This window comes from Brassica napus, unplaced genomic scaffold (assembly GCF_020379485.1).
Source record: "Brassica napus cultivar Da-Ae unplaced genomic scaffold, Da-Ae ScsIHWf_23;HRSCAF=45, whole genome shotgun sequence".
Classification (NCBI taxonomy): domain Eukaryota; kingdom Viridiplantae; phylum Streptophyta; class Magnoliopsida; order Brassicales; family Brassicaceae; genus Brassica; species Brassica napus.
In genome coordinates this window covers 15195-36189 of record NW_026015748.1, presented here as the reverse complement: position 1 = coordinate 36189, position 20995 = coordinate 15195, and the positions used below count along the sequence as shown (strand labels likewise).

Below are 20995 nucleotides of genomic sequence, written 5' to 3'. Positions count from 1 at the left end.
AAACACGGGTCGAACCTAATCGGTCTACCTTCCAAACCACGGTTCGTTCAAAATCGTCATAATTCAAAAATAACGGTGCTCCTAACATCGTTTGTAACATTACATCTAATTTACGACAAAATCGCTTTTCTAGACACGTGGGTCGTCCCAACATCGTCGTAATTTTCCTTCTAATTTATGCGACTTCAGATTCTCTATATATACTCGAGTCCCTCACCCTCACGCATTTGCTCCATTAGTCTCTCTGCTGTCCCTAGCATCTCTCTGCCCTTCTCTCTAGGCACGATTTTTTTTTTTTTGGTTTAGTTTAGGTGGTTAGTTAGGATGGAATTAGATTAGGGTTGGACTTAGTTTAGAAATGAAATTAGATTAGTTTATTATTAACGGGTATAAATTGTTTGAAATACTAATTAATTTTTTTTTGTTTTTTAAACAGATTTATCGAGATGTCGTCTGCTCGTGGTAGAAAGGGACTTAGGGAGAAACCCACTTATGGGACTACATTGCTCGGTATGCAGAAAGATCCGGCAGCTTCTAGCTCCGGTACTGCGACCGAACCAGATTTTCTCCCTGAGAGCCAATCTCAGGGAAGATCACCTCATACGACTCACCAGTCTATGCCTCCTCCTCCGCCATATGTGCCTCCTCCACAGTATCCACAGCATCCTCCGCAGCCTCATCCACCTCAGGAGGATGCTGCCCCAGCTCCTGCCGCTGCTCCAGCATCTGGTGCTGTTCCGGGAGGTATCCATCAAGATTTTATGTTGCCACCGGATGCTCAATATGCTAGGTTTTACGGTTGAAGACCTGATCCAAAAGCTCGGACGCAAAGGTTTACCCATCATCGACCCCTATCGACTACCAAACACTTATTCATTTTGTGTCTGCAACATATGGTCCAGCGTCCAAGAATTGTTTATTGGGGCATATTTTATTTCCGTCGACTCTTTACCAAACTGAATGTACGCTATACAGGTATGTTCATTTTCTCTCATGTTGTCCATGGACGTATTGCTCATGTTAACACAAACCTAACTTGAGGAAAGGCAAAGATGAATCCCTTCTTAGTTCTCGTGCCAAAGTAATGAAAGAACCCGGTGAAGCCACAAGTGCAATTCATATAACCTACATCAATAGCTATAAAAAAAATCTAATAACTTAACAATGTGGGAGGCAGAACAACACCAAAAACAGCACCAAAGTAACACAAATCGATTGACACAAAAACTAATTGGTAATGGCATTTTCATGATTAATTAAAGTTTTAAAATGAATATTGCAAAACAAAATTCAATAGAAGGGGTTAGTTTTATGGTAAACCACAAATATTAGGTCATTTAATTTCTTTAAGAAGCCCAATAATCTTTGATTAGCTAATTCGGTACTAGATTCGGGGAAACCGCATGGATTAAGCTTAGCACAATGCCAATCCTTAATTTAGATACATTAGGTAATTTATTTTCTATATGTTTAAAATCGTTCTACACAATTGGGTAATACATATTTGTAGAAAATAAAGATTTCACTTACTTTTTTTAGGTTTTTTCTTTTAATTATTCAACATTCCTATTGGTAAAACAATTTATTAAACCAAATATATTTAGTTTTGAGAATACCATTTTATATATAGATGCACAAACAACATCATTGCATTAATTTATTATTCCATATCAAAGCTTTCGATGTAGAAACAAATACATTTGATCATATAGAATACATGGTAATGATGTTCATATATTAATTATTGGTATTCTTATTGGTCAAGAGTGTGGCCATTGAACTACACAAGCAATCCTCTCTCGAAGAAGCCTTCATCGCTTCAATAAGCTTATTGTTCTTTTCAATACGATTATCTATTATTTCAGTTGAGAATCAATTAATTTATCCATATTTAAATGTCGGATTGCTTCAAACTGTTCGGTCTCCAAAATAATATTGTTTTCTTCAAGGTATTTGATTAAATTTTTCTCCAAACCCTAATTGCAAAAAATATAATTAACATTTGTAGAAAAACAAAGTACATAAGAGTATGAATATTGTAAGCTCACCCTCACATGATCTTCATCTTCTTTTGATTCGCCCTTCATAAGAATGAGTTCACCAATCAGATCGAAAACTTCAACATTTGTGGAAGCCATTCTTTTCTTTAATGAAACTAATCTTGAATGATATTTAAATTTTGCCTTCACTTCTTTATCATTTTGGCACATTTATAGATTTGATAAATCAAGTCAGTCAACAATATTAAATAAATTATTTATATTGATGTTATTCTTGGTTAAACATATTTACCAATATATAATACCATAAACGTTCCAATTTAGAGTATTAAATAAAAAATTTCTTGAAAATATAATATATTATCGTATATGGTGTAGCAAAAAAAATTCCTTAATTTATTTTTAATTTCTACTGAACGAATTGATGTCACAAACATTTTTTATATTTTGCTAGTAATGTTTTTAATATTTTTTCTTGTTCTCTTTAAAACTAAAAAAAATGTGATCTAAATATATTTTATTAATATTATTTAAATTTCACATAATTATTAATGTTATATAGGATAAAAAACAAAATATAATGTTCTGTTTATATGAACTTGTGAGGTTGTACTTGTATCAATTCCAGTATGACAGTCCAATATTGTTAGAAAATTTCCCTAAATATTAATAGAATAAAAATACTATTTAAATTTTATGTATAAATTATGATATAACTGAATATCAGTAAATTAGAAACCTAAAATAAAATTTATTTTTAACGCTGATTCATTCAGTTATCAAAGGATATAATTCTGAGAATACAAAACGCAAACCTAAAACCATCAAAACACTCACTTATAGGTGATATAGAACTGCTCATAGAGCAAAATTACAACACATCTTAGAAGAAGAACCCAACAGTAATTCTAGTTTTTTTTCTGGGATCAAACTCCATGGTAGATTTACTGCAGGTCATAAAATCCTAATTCAAATGATATTGTAACCATGATGGGCCATTCCTAGAAATTTATAACTGAACATAGTGATTGCGGGTAACTAACTACACAAAATCTCCATTGTAGCATGATTTTGTTTCTACAACATATGGTCCAGCTACCAAATAATGGTTTTATTGTGGCATATCCCAATGTCGTCCACTCGTTGCCAAAACTGAGGGTACACGATAGGCGTATGTTCATGTTCTCTCATGTCTTCCATAGACATATTTTCGCTGCAGCACAAACCTGACATGAGGAAAAGCAAAGATTAACATCTTGTTTAACCGTCATGCCCAGGTAACCATAGAACCTGACAAAGCCACAAGAGCAATTAATCTAACATACAACGACAGCTACAAAAAAAAACAATCTGATAACTTAAACAAAGAGTTTTCCTGAAGTATCTACTATCCCGGTCTGGGTAATCCATAAAATGTACCAGACTGTTGCTACTCAAGATTAGGTCTCAGTCATGTAGCTTCTGGAGTTGGTGAGCCAATGCAAACGCATAAACCTCGTCTTGATCCGACTAGCTTGGGTGAAGCAAAGTTGTTAGTTGAAGTTGAACTTGACAAGCCCTTCCCAAAACAAATTGCCTTAGATGATAAACAAGGTAATATATTTTTGGTGGATGTTGAGTACACATGGATTCCAAGTGTATGTGGTAGATGTGGAAACTTAGGACACAAAGAGAAAAGATGTCTCCTCCCGGCTGTGCAAACGAGTGTGAAAAAATCAAAGCAAGATCTGCCAAATGAAGATTTGGAAAAAGAACAAACTCAGATCAATATTGCATCAGGTCATATGGTGGTACAAGAAGAAAATTCAGAAGCTAGTTTGGTTTCAGCTGAAAAAGCACAAGGTATTCTAGTGTGAAAAGCACTACTGAAACAAAGTTTGAAGAGATGCAAACACAAGAGGGTGTTGAACTGAATGATCCTACAACACCAGCAAACTTCTCCATTTACTCTAAGGTAACAGTAGCTACTAGCTCCAACTTTCAGTCTACTTCATCGCCATTAGCAGGGACCTTACCTGCTCCAACTCAAAATTCTATTATGGAAGGAATTCCATCACCTATAATTGTTTCTGAGACCAATTTGGTTTCAAGGAACAATTCATTGGCCTTCATGTATTCACCTATACATGACAGCCTCTCTCATAATCAAACTGATCACCAAACTGAGCAGGATGATCGAGATGAGTTTCTGAGTGATGCTACGGCAAATCTCAGCATGTCAAGAGGTGGAAGGCCAATAAAACCAGTTCAAAAATATCAAGATATGGATTGGAAAACAATACGAGGGAAAGGTAAACGAGATCGTCGAGGCCGTGGATACCATACTCCCTAGTGTTTGCTCTTTCTTATCTTGTTTCATTAAGCTTATGTAGTATAAGTTTCTCTTTTTCTAAGCTATTGCTTGGCTAGATATGAGGCTTGTCTCATCATACTTTCTAAAACTTTATGGTTGCAAAACCATTATATGTTTATGTTTTTTAATTGAATGCCTTTTTTTCAAAAAAAAAACTTAACAAAGGGGGAGATCGAAAATCTCCAAGAATCTAAGGATAAAATCTCACAACGAAGCCATGGATCAACAAAGAGTGATCAATACAGGAAGGAAACCAATCGAAATAGATGATGAACCACCACACCCTTGACCACCCATCGACAACTTGTAGAAATACATGTTTCAGGAGTAAATTATAGTACCCAAAGGATATTGTTGGTGCTAATCAAGTTATAGCCAAATGATTCTGTAAGATATTGGAAAATGAAATAAATAAACAACTATATTTGATTTTATATGATCTATGATAAATTAATTACAAATAAGCTTTGTATATTATAATTTTTTATTATTCTAATCTAGGACTGGGAATACTGTTGAGACACAGTCTCTCTCACATGTTTAACTAAAATTGACATTGTATTAGTTCTTTAAACAAATGTAGATTTGGGAGAAATCCTTGTCCTAAAAACCATGACCATTACAAATGATATTTACCTCTTAGTAATAGTATGAAAATATTAGTAACAAAATTACGTTGATGTCCATCCTCATATGTTTATACCATCCCTTTGCTGATTGGGTTTCCCACTAAGCCATAAATTATCCACCTACAACCGTTTCCATTAAATTTTGCACTGAGTCTTGCCTTTAGAATGTACATATGCTTAAAATCCTCACCCATATCAAATAATTGATGCATGTTGAATTCACCACCAGGTAATTTATTTGAACCAACCTCTATTCTTGTTCTTCTTCATCACAAAATTTGTCATCAATAGGAGGGTAGAGTTCATCTTCATAAGAAATGTTATCCTTATAGTTTACCTCCAGTTTCAAAAGTCTCTTTCTGCTGCCTAAACTACTTCAATAACATAACCTCAAGCTCATCTTACTACAACAACACAGAATCAAGCTCATCATACTCCAACAACACAGACTCAAACTCCACCTGCCACCATAACTTAACAATCAGAATTAGATAGGTGGTATGCTCAAGAGCTTGGTGCGCTTTGATCAATGTCTAAGTTGTTGTCTTTTGACTCTGAACAATATTATGGTTTGTACTATTTTGGTAAACTCGGTTGTTAATGTATATTATTTTCTTTTAAATATATTTCTGCTTTTATAAATTAGGTTTTTTAAAAAAATTATTGGAAAAGTCAATAAGAACGTGACAAAATTCGTGACTAAATCAAATCACAGTTTGGTCAGGTTATATTTTGTGGAAAAAATAGGCACGGTTTAGCCACATAAATTTGTTACTACAATAGTTACGAATATAAACATCACCACTTTTTGGGAAAAGAAAACACAAAAATAAACGTGTCAAATTTCTGGCAAAAAAAACCACAAAATTTTCGTGACAATATCTTGACTATATTGCCACAGAAAATATGACTAAAACATGTTTATACGGCCACGATTTGTCACTTTTTTTTTTGGATACGAACGTATCATTACTATTCATGGTTATTTTCTGAACGTGTCAAAATTCTGGCAAAAATATTTGTCGTAGTCACAATTTAAATTGTGGCTATACCCTAGATTTTACTAGTGAATTTATATTCTGTTTTTTTTTTTTGAAACTCTGAAATTATATTATGTTACCATGATCTACTGGCCAGTAAAGTGACATGACTAGCAAGCTAGGATCAAAAAGTAATGGAAAATCAGAAGTTTGTTATATGCAATTTGGCTTTAGCTAATAGTAATACCATGTGAAAAATATATCATGTGAGAAAACATTCCAGCGAGAGTTATTTAGCAGAGTGACTGGACGAGAGAGGAAAGCGTTACGTGTATGATGGGTTGCACTTGGTTCAGGATTTTTGACAAAAGAGTCCCTGGACGTAATATTATGTCTTAGTTTAAGATTTCTAGAGTTTCTGGTCAGCCTACTAACTTGCGACATTAGGCCATTAGGGTGACATGCAACTTTTTTGTCGTGGATACAATGTAACTGACTGATGTTTTAAGTCACGAATCTGGTAGTAGAGGATCTTGAATTTTTCTTTAAAAGCTGGTCAAATTCAATCATACCAGTAGGTTTGGGATCATTTGATCTTTGTTGTCAGTAGGTTTGAGATTGTTTTGTATTGATGCCCATGTTTCCATTTCTGTACAAAATTATTATGGATGCATCTTGTGCTAATTCACCTCTTCAAAACCCACAAAATACATTACTATTTTGCATTTATTAGTATGAGCAATGTTCGAAACTACGCTAGGCGCTAGTCGGGCGGCAACGTCGGGCCTAACGCCTAACGAAAACATCAGGGAATACGTGGAAATTAATCAGAGTTTAGTTTTAGGGTTTTTATATAGGTTTTATAGATATATTATATATTTTAATTATAAACATAAAACCTTGTTTGCACAGTGGTTAGCGGGTTTTAACCATGATAAATCCACCCGGGTTTGAACCTCTTCCAGAGATTTTTTGGTTGTTTTTAACTTTAAAACATTAATGAGGGGTATAATAGATATTACGTAATCATCTTCTTCCTTATGTATCTGCTGGAACCCTAACATGGGGGCCGCCTCACTTTTTCTTTTTTCGTTTTTCATTATTTTCCTTCTTTTTCCTCTGTATTTATAGCCAAAAATGATAGATTAATCAGAAAACCTTCGATTTTAAAGTTTAAATGAACGAAATCTTGAATTTTTTAAGATAGTCGAGTTTTTTCTCCGATTAGCACCAAATCGCGGCGGTTGGAGGCCGAGGAACGATTTTCCGGCGAGTAAGCGGCCTTAGGCGCCGCGTTTTCGAACACGGGTATGGAGTATATGTGTTGGCAAGAGGTAAAAGGAACCTAAAATCTTATCTAGTTCAAGTATTCGATATTGACTTAGCAATAATGGCTGATTGTGACTTTGTGAGTCACTCTCATTTACTACCCATAAAGAGCACAATCAATAACAAACAACATTTAAAAGTTAGAGCTATCTACTCTCCTTTATTCCAGTATAATAAATTCACAAAATAGATGAGATTAAATATTTATTGTAAGTCTATATTGAATCTTATACATGAACAATGTACAAGCAGAGGTTATATACAGACACTGATACTAGGGTATACCATAGAAGTTAATGACAATATATTATGTACAATAAATAAGAATATACGAAGATCAAGCATTGATAGTGATTGATCTCTAATACGTCCCCTCAAAATGGAGGGGTTTGCACACTCCAATCTTGCCAGCAAATGAAATGAATGTTGGATATGGTAGGGGTTTGGTCATAGCATCTGCTAGCTGATCCTCGGTTGAGACGTGTACCACTCGTAGTGTGCATGACTTGACTTGGTTTCGAATAAAATTGTAGTCTAGCGCAACATGCTTTATTCTTGAATGGAAGATGGGATTGACCCATAAGTAGGTGGCTCCATCATATGGCTGGTGGAAGGAGAGGCTTTCAAGGTCCGACATAATATGGTGGGTTGTGCCCCTGTCCATTAGCCAGTTGGTAGTATTTTAGGAAGCAGTTACGGTGAGATTAGCTCGAGGATTTCAAGGCATGAATGGACTAACTTTCTGCTGACGAGGAGACTGATAGCTTTTGAGTTGAGAGCATTGCTTGGCACTGTTTCCTTGTGTGCCACAGATCTGACAGCATCCAAGGTAAGGCATTGGTCCTCTTGAGTCATTGCGGTTTTATTGTTGTGGAGATGACTGCCATTGTTGGTTAATCTGCTGTGACGCATTCATATGCTTGTTTTGGCCTTTGTAGTTGTTGCGCTGTTGTGCCATATTGGCTGTGACAAGAGTTGGTGAGACAAGAGCATCCCTGAGGGAGAGGAGTTTGGCCTCGTGGTTTAGTAGGCGCTCATGCAGCTCCGTGATCAATGGGGGAGCGTCCCTGCCTTCGATCTGGTCTATGACATTTTTGTAATCTTCTGGAAGTCCTTCGAGGATGAGATCGATCTGGTCTTCGTGGTCAACTGCTTTCCCGAGAATAGCTAGTCCATCCAAACGAGTTGTGATGCCTTGAAGGTAAACGTCGATTGTCTTCGTCTCCTTTTTCCAGTTCTTGAGTTGTGTCTTTAGCTGTTTTGTGTGACCTCTGCTTGGTTTTGCATAGGTTGATGCAAGTGTGGTTCACACATAAGAGGAGGTAGTGCAATGCGAGACATGAGGCTGGAGAGATTGAGAGATTACTCCTAGAAGTGCGCTATAAAGGAGCTTGTCTTGATGTTTCCACAAAGTGTAGGCCAGATTTGTTGGATGTGATCAAGTCTTCATCTTATATTATTAGTTTAGAAGATTCATATATTATATAGTTAAGTAATTAATTTATGTATCGTATCGTATCACACACCGAACAGATACAAATATAATTGTTAACTGCAAAACAGTTACACATGTGTATGTACGTGTCTCTATATTGGGGTTGTCTTCAAGAGACATGTCCCTTAGTTAGTTTCTCATGTAAACTATAAATACATTCTAAATATCTAATAAAGTAATGTGGCTTTCGTTATATAAGAATAAAGCAATATATTGAGTGTCAAGGAAGAAACAGAGAACGAGAGATAAAACAGAGTAAAATCTATGTTGTCTGATGCTTAAGACCAACTGCAACGGTGATTTTAGATGAGTCCTTATCGTTAATCCTTAGCATTATTTCAATATAATATTATTATTTTGGCTTAATTAGCTAAGGATCAATCCTTCAAGAGGGATTGGAAAGATTCAATCCTTAACACACGTGTCTCTCTCTATCTCTCCTCCCACGCTCTCTCTCGATCTCTCCTTGCTCCATCATCTCCCACCATGGCTCCTCTATAATCTTCCTCTTCATCTCCCACCACGTCTCTTGCTTTACTGCTTTCTCCGTTCTTTCGGTAGGCGCAAGTGTTCATCATCCATCCGCCCTCAAACACAGAAGAGACAATCGTTTCGTTCGTCATCTTTGAAGGTATTTGCAGTACTTTCCGATTAACGATTAGCTTAATATTTGATTAATTAACCATCTGATCCGACTGTTGTTCGAAAACTCTGGAGTGTAGATTCATAAAGTATCTATCCGTACTCTATCAATTTGATTGGCCCATGGTTATTCTCCAGAAATTTGTAATGGAATCGGTAGAAATTGATTGTACTTGTCCTGGGTTTGTTAATTGTAAATCTCGGAACCTCTCTTTGTTTTCTGTTAATTTTTGTTTTTTTTGTTTGTGTGTTTTCAAGATTTAGGAAATTTCCGGTTAGATCTCCGGCTTAATCTTGTACAGTTGGTATTGGATTTTGTTTATATTGCCTTGTTGTTTGAAATTGAAACGCTCAAGTTTTTGTTTTGCTTAATATGAGAATGTTTCCGCACTTTGTTTCTTCATTTGGTATTGACTGTCTGTTCTTGTGATCTTGTTGTCTGTTCTGATCTTGTATGTTCTTGTGATCTTGTTGTCTGTTCTGATCAGGGACAATGTCTTCTCAAACTGGAAATTCACAGAGACCGTCTCTTTCCATCAGGTGGGTTTCTCTACTTCGATTAGTTATAGATTGATTAGATTTTTGAAGCTCTTTGCTTCAATCTATAGATGTCTGTGGTAATGATGGCTAAAGTCGATAGCTTTAGTAGATTTTTATTGTGGATATGTGAAAAACAGAACTAGAGAAGACACAAAGTAATAGACTTGTGTTGTTAGTAATAATGGAGTTTGGTTTTTGTGGGTGACGTTTTTAGGTGCCAATCAACTAATACCAAAGAGCCAAAGAGTAGTTGTAATATTCTGGACAATGCGAGCAACCTTTTTACAAACATGTTAAGCGGTGGAAGTTTCGGTTCAATGGCCACTGCTGAAGGAGCTGTCTCTGATTTGTTTGGGAAGCCTCTCTTCTTATCCCTCTACGACTAGTTTATGGAGGTATATGCTATTAAGACTTACTCTGATTTACATCTTAAAGTTGAGAACTTTGTTGTTTTGATTATGTGATGTTCTTGTTTTAAAGCATGGAGGAGTTTACAAACTTGCGTTTGGTCCAAAGGTATTTGTTGTCATCTCTGATCCTATTGTTGCGGCATGTCCTCAGAGAGAACGCGTTTTCCTATGACAAGGTAATGGAGTCAGTCAGTGTCTTTGTTTTGTTTCTTTTGGTACCACCATCAAGTAACTTTCCTTTGTGTTTTTCTTTAGGGAGTTCTTGCTGAGATCTTAGAGCCCGTCATGGGAAAAGGGTTGATACCTGCTGACCTTGATACCTGGAAGTTAAGAAGAAGAGGGGTAAGTAAAGCTGTTTTTGTTACTCTCTCTATGTTTATGGCCATTAATGATGATCTGTGTTGCAGCTATAACTCCTGCGTTCCATGCATTGTATTTGGAGGCCATGGTCAAAGTATTCAGCAACTGTTCTGAGAAAATGATACTGAAATTGAAATTGAAAAACTTATAGTTTTTAAACTTATACATTTTAAATTTCTCTTTTCTGGTATATTTATTTTTAATCATACAATTAATAAAATTTCAATTTCAATTTAAAAAAAAAATATTTTTTTTATTTTTAAGAACTCCTAATTGGAGATCACCATTGGACACATTATTTTGACTAGAGTCCTTAACTATTCAAACAAAAAAAATTAATATAATCTATCCTATACTAAAAGCCCGATATAAAGTGATTTCAGAGTGTCCACGTCAACAAATTTATTCGACCAATCAAAACATTTCAATAATACACGTAGGATTTCCTAAGCTGTTGTTTTTGAATGGGCTTCAATGTGGTTTTAATGGGCTTCGTCACGTGTACAATTAGAAAGAAAAAAACCCCCGAAACGGATAAACACGATGCTCTCTCAATGAGGCACTTTTGCCTCTCCTAAAGCTGTTGTGGGACCCACACTATTTTTTTCTTAAAACGAGTGGGCTATGGGCTATCCATCATATTAATGATTTCTGGTTTATGTCTTCATGGGCTGACTTTTTTTCTGGTTTATGTAGGTCAGCCGTCGTCTTCTTCGCGATCCTTCGTTTGAGGACGCTTCCTCTTCCGGCATATCATTTTTGTTACTATCTTTATGACTCTACGCACGATCTTTATTAACCTCTTCCAAATCCTCTACAATCTCTTATTTTGGCTTCTCACCTTCATTTGTATCTCCGAAGAAATCCATAGCTTTCGGTTTTGATATAGGTATTATAGAATTTTTATTCCGTTCTGTTTTTTTAGTAACGAAATCTGTTCTAATTTTAAATTGATCTGAACCAGTGAGGATCAGGGACAAGTCGGAAATGAAGGTGGATACAAAACTTAACAATGAAAGAGTCTTTAGGAGGCTTCAGATTAAGGTTGATGATAAGACCTATTCAAATCTCCGATGCTTTCTTAAGACCTTTGGGTGTGGCATCGCATGGTTTCTTCATCTGTCACTCTGTCAGTGTGTCCATCCTCTAGATTTTATCTCATATATATATATATATATATATTCAGACGACAATTTAGAAACTTTGGGAAATATCCTTTCTGATTATGTCTTATGTTTTTGAACTTCATAGGAAAACGAAAAGATCCCGAAAGTTTAGATTTTTGTGGGAATAATAATATCGATTGATTTTAATGTTTTCAGCCACCGAAGGGGTGAAAGTCAAAGCTATCAAGTAAGCTCCCTTTCTTTACCTCTTACAAGTTACAAATGTTGTTATGATCTGTTATAGACACTACGGGAGATAAAGGTGATTTTTTTATATGAGTTCGCGTTTGAAGGCATTAACATAGTATTTTGAGTTGTTGCATTACGTGAACTTTTGGTGTCTTATTGGTTCATTTTTTTGATGGTAGAATGAGTTTTTGAATTTGTTGCCTTTGGATTGTAGATCTTTTGTACAAGGATTACCAAGGAGACCAGAAGCTCACTATCACCACTTACTCTTCAACCGGTGTTGTAAGTCTCTGTATGTTAATGTTGGAATAAAGCTTTGCGCTTTATGTGATGATTAGTCTTTGTTATAAGCTTTCTTATTAGAAGTCATAAACTTTAAACTCGAGGTTTTTTTTCATGTGATGAAGTTGATGTTTTTATTTTGTAGGCAATCACTACAAGTGGAACAAACAAGGGAAATTGGTTTGTGGGTGATGTAGCTACCCAAGTGAAGAACAAGAATTTCACTGTTGATATCAAGTTGCTTATGATTCTTCTGTAAGCAATAATACATAAGACCATCATCACATAACTTGTCTTTAGATATTCAATATAACCTTTTCTTTTGACATGTTACTTTCTGCTTTTATTTCAGATCCTTACCATTTTTACCTATGACGAGGCTACCCCTGGATTGAAGGCAATCGTTAGCGCCAAGGTGCCTGATCAGAAATCTGCTAAAGTAAATCAATAACTTTCATTTATAGTTTTGTTATGTAGGGAATATGTTTAACAAACATGGTTTGCGTGTTTTGTTCTCAGGTGGAGCTCCAGTATCTGCACCCACATGCTGGTATTTGCACCAGCGTTGGATTGACAACCAACCCTGTTGTCAATTTCTCCGGTGTGATTGGAACCAGTGTCTTGGCTCTTGGTACCGATGTGTCCTTTGACACTGAATCTGGCAACTTTAAAAACAGCTAAAAATGAATACATGATGCGGTTGAGGAATTTACAGTAACATGTAATTGCCGAGCACTTATTTTGAAGTATCAGACACTTTATTTTGGTAGCATATATAAGTTTAAGATGATAAAATTATCTCCCAACGTTTGTTATACAGGCTGGACATCTCATGGTTTGTTTCACACAGCACCACTTAGTGGCTGTAATTGTTATCTAAAAGGAGGCTATTGCGATGCATGGTCCAGGGTCCAAAACAAACCCGATACTGATTCCCCGCAGAGACATTGGTGGTAGAACCTACACTTTTCAGCTCAAGCTATCAGGTATAATTTAAAGTCAAAGCATCAGTGATGCACGATCTCTTGCATCTCTGAATGACGTCAACGTCTTCTAAAACCAACATTTTTGACAGATTTTTGACACATCATTTGCATAATTGACCTCATGTTTTTCTATATGAGAGTTCAACTTAGTTACTTCCGTGTTAACATGATCATAATCTCTCTTTCCTCCAGCTAACAGGTAACGGTGGCTCTGGAGACAATATGTGTGGATCATAATCTCTCTTTTCTCCAAGAAATTTAATGGAGACAAACACAGTGCAGGGGAACCACATGTAATCGAGAAAGCTGTCAGCGATCAACAACGTCTGGTGGAACTAACATGCATCTGTCTAGGCTACTGTATGCGGCAGCATTGGGAACGACCCCATCGTCCCAACACCGGATCATGCACCCAAGAAGGCACGTTTTCCATATAACTCCACTACAACTTTTGTTAAAATAATGGTATCATTTCCAGTGCTTTCCTTTTCTTTTCCCTACATATTCCCTGATAGTGTGTACTCAGAATTTAATCATATTGAAATTTCATGTCAATGGTTCTGGTCCACCATTCCTTAATGGTGGGGAAAGACGGGACATGGTTTGAGAAAGCTGAGGATGTTTGTTTGGAACTCAGAAATGTCCCCAAAAAGAGAATGAGAAATGCTAAGTTAGAGTTAGTTTCTTATTACCATGTATTAATTACTTTTTCAGTACACTAATTTGTTGACTTTTTGTTTAGAGCTTTTAACTAAATAGACTTTTTTTTGTTTGCGAGCCTCTATCTAAATTGTCGAAAATGTGTCAAAACAAACTATGGTGTTAGGTTATTATCTTCTATCAATGACCTTATGTGAATCAGGACCCTTGAGTTTGGTTTCCAGTGTGTTTATAAAAGAAAGTACACAAAACATACATAAGTCTTTTGAAATACATTAAAATAATCTTAGTGGGGCTTATTGAATCAATTTTTTTCGAGATTTGAGTAAATCCAATAAAATTCGAGATTTGAGTAAATCCTAGAAAAATTTGATACAAGTTTTAAGGTTTTTTAAAGAAATTTTAGTCTTTGGAAAAATCTTTTAAAATTTAAATATTCATTAATTAATATATTTTTAAATTACTATAATTGGATATTTTAATCGTTTTATGAAATATATAAAAAATTTATTAAAGTCTTATAAAATCGTTTTTCAAATATTTTTTAATATTTTTTCATTCCAAATAATTTGATTTAAAAAATGTGAAGAAATTTTTTTTAGTTTTAAAAAAGTTTCAAATACCATCATAGGATATTTCGATTTATTGTTTTCCACTATAAAATATCATCCAAATAGGATATTTTGTAACATCAAAATTATAAATGAATAAAAATATATTATGTTAATAAAATAGATTTTAGATTTTAAAAACTTCTAATTCATGTAATATTAAAAAATTCAAAATTTGTTTATTACAATTATTATTTACCATTAGATATATTAAAATAATATTCTAGATCGATATTCAATTGTCAATTTTCAACTATTACACGTAAAAAATATTATTAAGTACGTTTTTTTTCTTGAAAATGAGGTTTTATATTTTAAGTAGGTTACTGGAGTATTTTTTCTTTCGTAAATTTATTCGAGATGAGATTCCGATCTTTTAAACTAAGATAATTTATGTTCTATACATAATTATAATTTTTTACGTAACTCTAAAATCTCAGACTTGATTCTTCATATTTTATTAGTTAATTGTGTTATATAATAGAAATACTTACTTAAAAATAAAAATATAAAAAAATCTAATTTAAAAATTAGTTATATATAATTTAATATACATAAATTCACATATAAATAAAAATGATAAATGTAACAAATTTAAATATACTATCCGCGCGTAGCGCGGAGAAATGATCTAGTAATAATAAAGACTCCAAGAAGGAGTCCACCATTGCAGATGCTCTAATAACTTTAGTGTTTCGCGTGTTCTCTAGTGTCTCTGTCAATGTACAAGTTATATACAGATATACTTATACTAGGGTACGATAGAAGTTAATGACAATATATTATAAACAATAAATGAGAATATACGAAGATCAATCATTGATATTGACTGATCTCTAATATTTATTTGGCCAAAGTTCCTCTAGTAAGTATTGTAGGTGTCAAAAGGAAGAAGATCACACACTTCTCTTTAGACAAAACATAATTTGGTTTTCAATTTTATAATGAAAATGGGAGTCTGATTAACAAACTTGGGAACAACTTACTTTTTAGCAAAAATACAAAAAAAAAAAAAAAAAAAAACGAGAATGAGAAAATCAAAATAAGACGAAGACTCAATAATCGAGAGGATGATTCCATCCATGTGCTTGCAACACTTCTAACAACATAGAGCTTTTCTTCTTGTGCTGCATTTTCTCAGACCAGATTCCTTCTTTGCTTCTTTCTCAGCTCTGATAACGTTCTTGCATTATTATAGTCTCTGCACGAGCGTGCACACGTTGTTGAACTGAAGTCAGGTAGATATCCAGTGCATGAGCAACTTCTTGCCGATATTGACAATCAAGCCTTCGTTCCACGTGTTCTCTAGTGTCTCTGTACTTCTCAACCCGACCTATTGCATAGCGAAGCATTGCGCTCTCGTGCAGTATCTCTGCTTCAACGACCGATACTTGATTCGTAACATCTTCCTCTATTAGGGTTTTGTGGTAGACGTTGATCATCGGATACAGATCATCGTCATCATTGCATGATGTACAGATTTGACAAGGTTCTTCTTCTTCCTCTTCTTCGCTCTCGGACTCAGCGTATTCAGACACGCGCATCACAAATCCTCTACCATTCTTTGAAAAGATATTGAGATTCTTTAAGAGAGAGTTCATCTCAGAGACCACCGAGCTATCGAAACCATAAGGTTTATTACTGATCCTATAGTAACTTGGCGGACAAGGAGATTCCAGAACGATTCTCATCAAGAGATTAATTCCACAAGAGATCATCTCCCTTGTTGTACCTTTGATTGATTGAGTCTAATTCCGTCGAATCGAAAATAATTTTCTGCACCGTTACAATCTCTACACTTCTACACCAACATGTGTTTATATAGGCGAAGGAGGTAAAAAAAAGGAAATTTTAAAAGAAATCTAGAAGGCATGAAAAGATTGATTAAAGAGTACAAAAAAGGAAATTAACGTAAAAAAAAAAAAAATTGGAAAAAGCTTGGAGAGGCGGCCACTTAAAATTCTGAATCGTACGGTTCATATTTTCAAATGACGTCATCAACAAAGATATCAACGGTTTAGGTGTAAGTTGTTACCGTAAGGTTGAGACGCAGAAGATTTTTTTTTTTTTTTTTTTGTCAACAGACGCAGAAGATTATATTCCCTTTCTTAGCTGAGACGGTTATCACGAGAACTCACAAAAAAAATAACGCGGCAAGGAGTCGTAAGTTTGCGTAGGAGTAGAACTTCTACTGTAGAAGCTCTGGATAACGTCTTTTCCCGCGGTCGGAGACGGAGGTTATGCCTTTCGGCTCTTGAGGTAAATAAAAGATCTTTCTCATTTTGGAGTAATTGCGATTTATAGGGGTTTTTCTTTTTGTTGCTTTTATTTTTGTTTGATTGGCTTCGCGTTTCTGAGATCTGACGATTCGAATTTGACGTATCCGAGTTGATTTTGAATTTCTTGGTTAGTTGAGATCTGTGTACGGAGGAATAATGTTGTTGAGATTACTAGCATTAATAGGAGGGATCTACTCTATGTTCCATTGATTGCAATTAGGGTGAGAGCTGTGACTTGTTATTGAATTGTTATTGATTCATTCATGTGTTGATTATTATTAGGTTATATTAAGCTTCATTTCATTTCGAGTGGATTTGCTTCTTTTGAGATATGGAACAAGATTACATCTGCTCAGGCTGCTGCTACCACTATCGAATTTTCTCACTGCAAGAATCTCTCTATTGGCGGTTTCTTGCTCCCTCTGATTTCCTTACTGCCTCTTTCGTGAACTGCACTTAGCTGCAAATTTCTAAGTCAGGTATGTTTTTTCACGAAGCTATTGACATTTGCATTTAGCTTGTGTTTCTACTATATGGCTTGCATAAAATTGTCTTTTTTTTTCTTAACATATTAAATTAATTTTAGGCCATGTTCAAAAAAAATATTAATCATACATTTTATCAGGTAATTTTAAAATTTAATAACTTTGTCTGATTTTTTTAAATTATAAGTTCTAAATTTAGCATTATATCTAAAATTTTATAGTTTCTTACCATAATTTATCTATATATTTTGAAAAATCCTTAAGTTTTTTATTTTTATATTTCGGGGCCCTGTTCGACCGTTCCATTTGCGCGTGCTGTTAGACGGCACATAGCTGTAAATTTAATTAATGTCAGTTGTGTGAATAAATATGGAGATTTAGAGAAAACGAATAAAACTGCTATAAAAGTTAGGAAATCTCAAAAAAAAAGGAATAAAAAATGATAAGATCTAAAACACGTCATATACTCCAAACTTATCGATGCATGATTGTGTTTGTCTGGCATTTTTGTTTTGTGCAGGGCTGATGTCTGCAAGTTATCATTCCTTTGCATAGTCCTAGAGTCTTATCTAAACCTTGATCTCTACAGTTTAAAAATTCTGTTAGTCCATATTCCATATCTGCTTCTTATGGGTGCTGACTGAAGAAGGATGTATCAGTTTTTTTTTCTCTTCAAAGTTTTGACATGTCGTAGCTTTGATAAGTCTTTTTCTCGGGTCTTCCAGCCTTGAGTGAATTGTTGAGAGCCTGGGCTTCTTACTTAAAACATTCCTTCTTTTTGGTTCTCAGTATGTTTTGCGATCTTATCTTGGTGTCTTTCTTTTGCCTTGATGGCCAGCCAATTTATTTTCTAAGTAAATAACGGTTAGCCAGCGAATCTTTGAGTTTGCTTGCATACGAACAAGTGGAAGATTGAAAGTTCTTTACAAACAAAAAATAAAGAGTATATTGTGTTTAACCAAGAGCCATGGAGAGGTAGGTTTGATTTTCTTTATCTGTGCTCTAACTTTGGCTTTAGACCATTGAGTTATAATTTATGTTTCCTTTTCGATGCCTTATGCAACTGTAGGTATAATTTTGTCAAAGAAGTTGGTGATGGGACTTTTGGGAATGTTTGGCGAGCTGTCAATAAACAGACTGGTGAATTTGTAAGTTGTAAGTGAAGGTATTGTATCTCCTCCACTGCAAATGTTATCAGTCTTTCTTCTTGTCACTGATCATCCTTTTTTCAAACTAGTCTCTTAGTAGGATGAATCATCCAAACATTGTGAAGCTGAAGGAAGTCATCCGCGAGAATGATAACATGTACTTTGTGTTTGAGTACATGGTATACTTTTTAGTTCTTGCAACTTTTTGTTTGATCTTTTTTCTATAGTTCTTTCTTCACCAGTGCCCTAAATATTCTTATTGTTCTTACTCGAGAGCAGGAGTGCAATCTTTACCAGCTTATGATCGCCCTAAGCTTTTTGCAGAATCTGATATCCGAAATTGGTGCTTTCAAGTCTTTCAAGGCCTTTTTTACATGCATGAGCATGGATACTTTCACCGTGATCTTAAGCCAGGTAATTGATTACCAATCAGTGTCAACTCACGTGCGTGGAGTTCGACATTATTTTTCAAATCAGTTACCAAGTTTTTTTTACTGTTTCTCCTGATGTAGAAAATCTATTAGTCTGTAAAGATGTCATTAAGATTGCTGATCTTGGCCTCGCCCGGGAGATCGATTCAAGTACACCTTATACAGAATATGTCTCGACACGCTGCTAAGGTTCACTTCCCTGATCTGTTGAAATGGATCCTTAAGAAAATCATTATGTTTGTAGTTCGGTGGTAAATGTGATTTGAGTATTGGGCCACTTAAATTATGTGCTCTAAATGTGTATCAGGTATAGGGCACCTGAAGTACTGCTACAGTCATATGTGTACACGTCTAAAGTTGGTTAGTGTTCTCAAAACTCCAATAGAAAGAAGTCTTTCAGTATGGTGTTGGTCCATTTCTTAATCATGGGAAAATTTTGCTTGTGTTTCAGATATGTGGGCAATGGGCGCTACTCTGGCTGAGCTGTTGTCGCTTTGCCCCCTTTTTCCTGGAGCTAGGTATTTGTCAAATGGTGATCACGTACAGTTTTTCCTGATTAAACAACGTTGTGAATGTGATAATATCTCTTTTAATGTGCGCAGTGAAGCAATATATAAAGTCTGCAATGTGATAGGTAGCCCAACTCAAGAGACATGGTTGGAGGGCCTTAATCTGGCTAGTGTCATTAATTACCAATTCCCTCAGGTAAATTTTTTGCTCAAATCTTCAATAATGTTTCTGGAGGAAAATGCGTCATGATCCTTTTTTATATAGTTTTGCATACTATTAATGATACTATCTTGCAGAGGCGATTAACCTTGTTGAGCGGCTATGCTCATGGGATCCCAACAATAGGCCGACTGCTGCAGAGGCTTTACAGCACCCGTTCTTTCAGAGTTGTTACTATGTTCCACCATCTCTCCGTACCAAAACGTCTGTTGGGCAGAGAGGGTCTCTCGAGCGTCAGCAGCAGCAATCAGTCAAGAGGTTACCGGCGACTTTGACCAATACTGCTAATTACAAGCCGTTCAACAGTTATGCTAATGCAAAGGCAAATGGTCCTCCTTTTGGCGCTTGTCAGACCCAGCGGAATTTGGAGACAGCATGGAACAACAAAGCCATGGGAAGTTATCATGTCAGAGATGCTAAGTATATACCACCGCCTGGAAGGAAGAGTCCTTGCAAGTAAATTTACATTTTTAGTCCTTCTATTGGGTCTTTCCTCGTGGGCCATCAGGGACTGCGAATAAACTGGCAAATGCAGTGGTTGGCGGGGGAAGATGGAGTCAGAGTCAAAGGCAACAACAACCGGTTATGAAAGCAGGGTGGGTGGGAGAAAGTGGTGACATGTTCCTTAGACCTACACAGCCTCCCAACCCCTACTCTAGGAGAATTGCCGGTTAAAGCCCAAAGACTCTTTGGGCTTTTGATCATCATCTTCCAGAGAGTCCAAAGTCGTTTGAAGACTAAGCTATGTTTGATTTCCTTTTTCAAAACTATCTTTCTTGTTCGTCGAACTTCTTCCCTCTGTACTGACTTTAATGTTTCTGTCATGACTTTGACTATTTTGTATGAAGTACTTTTCATTTCTCAATAAAGCTGTCGACTTTGGGCCTAAATTCTTCTTTTCTTTTTGTTATCAACGTAGATAAATTCATGAAGATTTTATTAACCAAAGGATGGACGACGAAAGGTTTCATTGCGCTGTACGCTCTTGAATCGATATGTGAAATTTGAATTTGCCTTTTAACTGGATTATATTTCCATAATAACAATCAACAAAATAAGTTTATAATCATTACATATATACGCATATTCATGTTCTCTTGCGTCGTCTATGCTCATGTCAACACAAGCCCTGACTCGAGGAAAGGCAAAGATGTATCCCTTGTTTAATTCTCGTGCCAAGTAATGAAAGAACTCGGCGAACCACAAGTGCAATTCATCTAATCTACAACAAAATGTACATAAAATAAAAGTCTAATTTCTTAATAATCGTGGAGGCAGAAAAACTCTGAGA

At 35.4% G+C, this 20995-nt stretch overlaps 2 long non-coding RNA genes and 2 pseudogenes across 2 annotated transcripts; all 4 read left to right on the top strand.

Annotated features, from left to right (window-relative positions):
- Nucleotides 1-6825: 6825 nt before the first annotated feature.
- LOC111200602 lies at nucleotides 6826-8883 on the top strand. The gene is made up of 3 exons (XR_002654269.2): nucleotides 6826-8120; nucleotides 8230-8492; nucleotides 8581-8883. It is a non-coding gene; the product is annotated as an uncharacterized LOC111200602 (long non-coding RNA).
- Nucleotides 8884-11173: 2290 nt separating this feature from the next.
- Nucleotides 11174-11738, top strand: LOC125600834. Its single transcript, XR_007333936.1, has 2 exons — nucleotides 11174-11627; nucleotides 11703-11738. It is a non-coding gene; the product is annotated as an uncharacterized LOC125600834 (long non-coding RNA).
- Nucleotides 11739-11750: 12 nt separating this feature from the next.
- Nucleotides 11751-14145, top strand: LOC111211422 (annotated as a pseudogene).
- A 2570-nt stretch (nucleotides 14146-16715) lies between these two features.
- Nucleotides 16716-20594, top strand: LOC125600835 (annotated as a pseudogene).
- The last annotated feature ends 401 nt before the right edge of the window (nucleotides 20595-20995 follow it).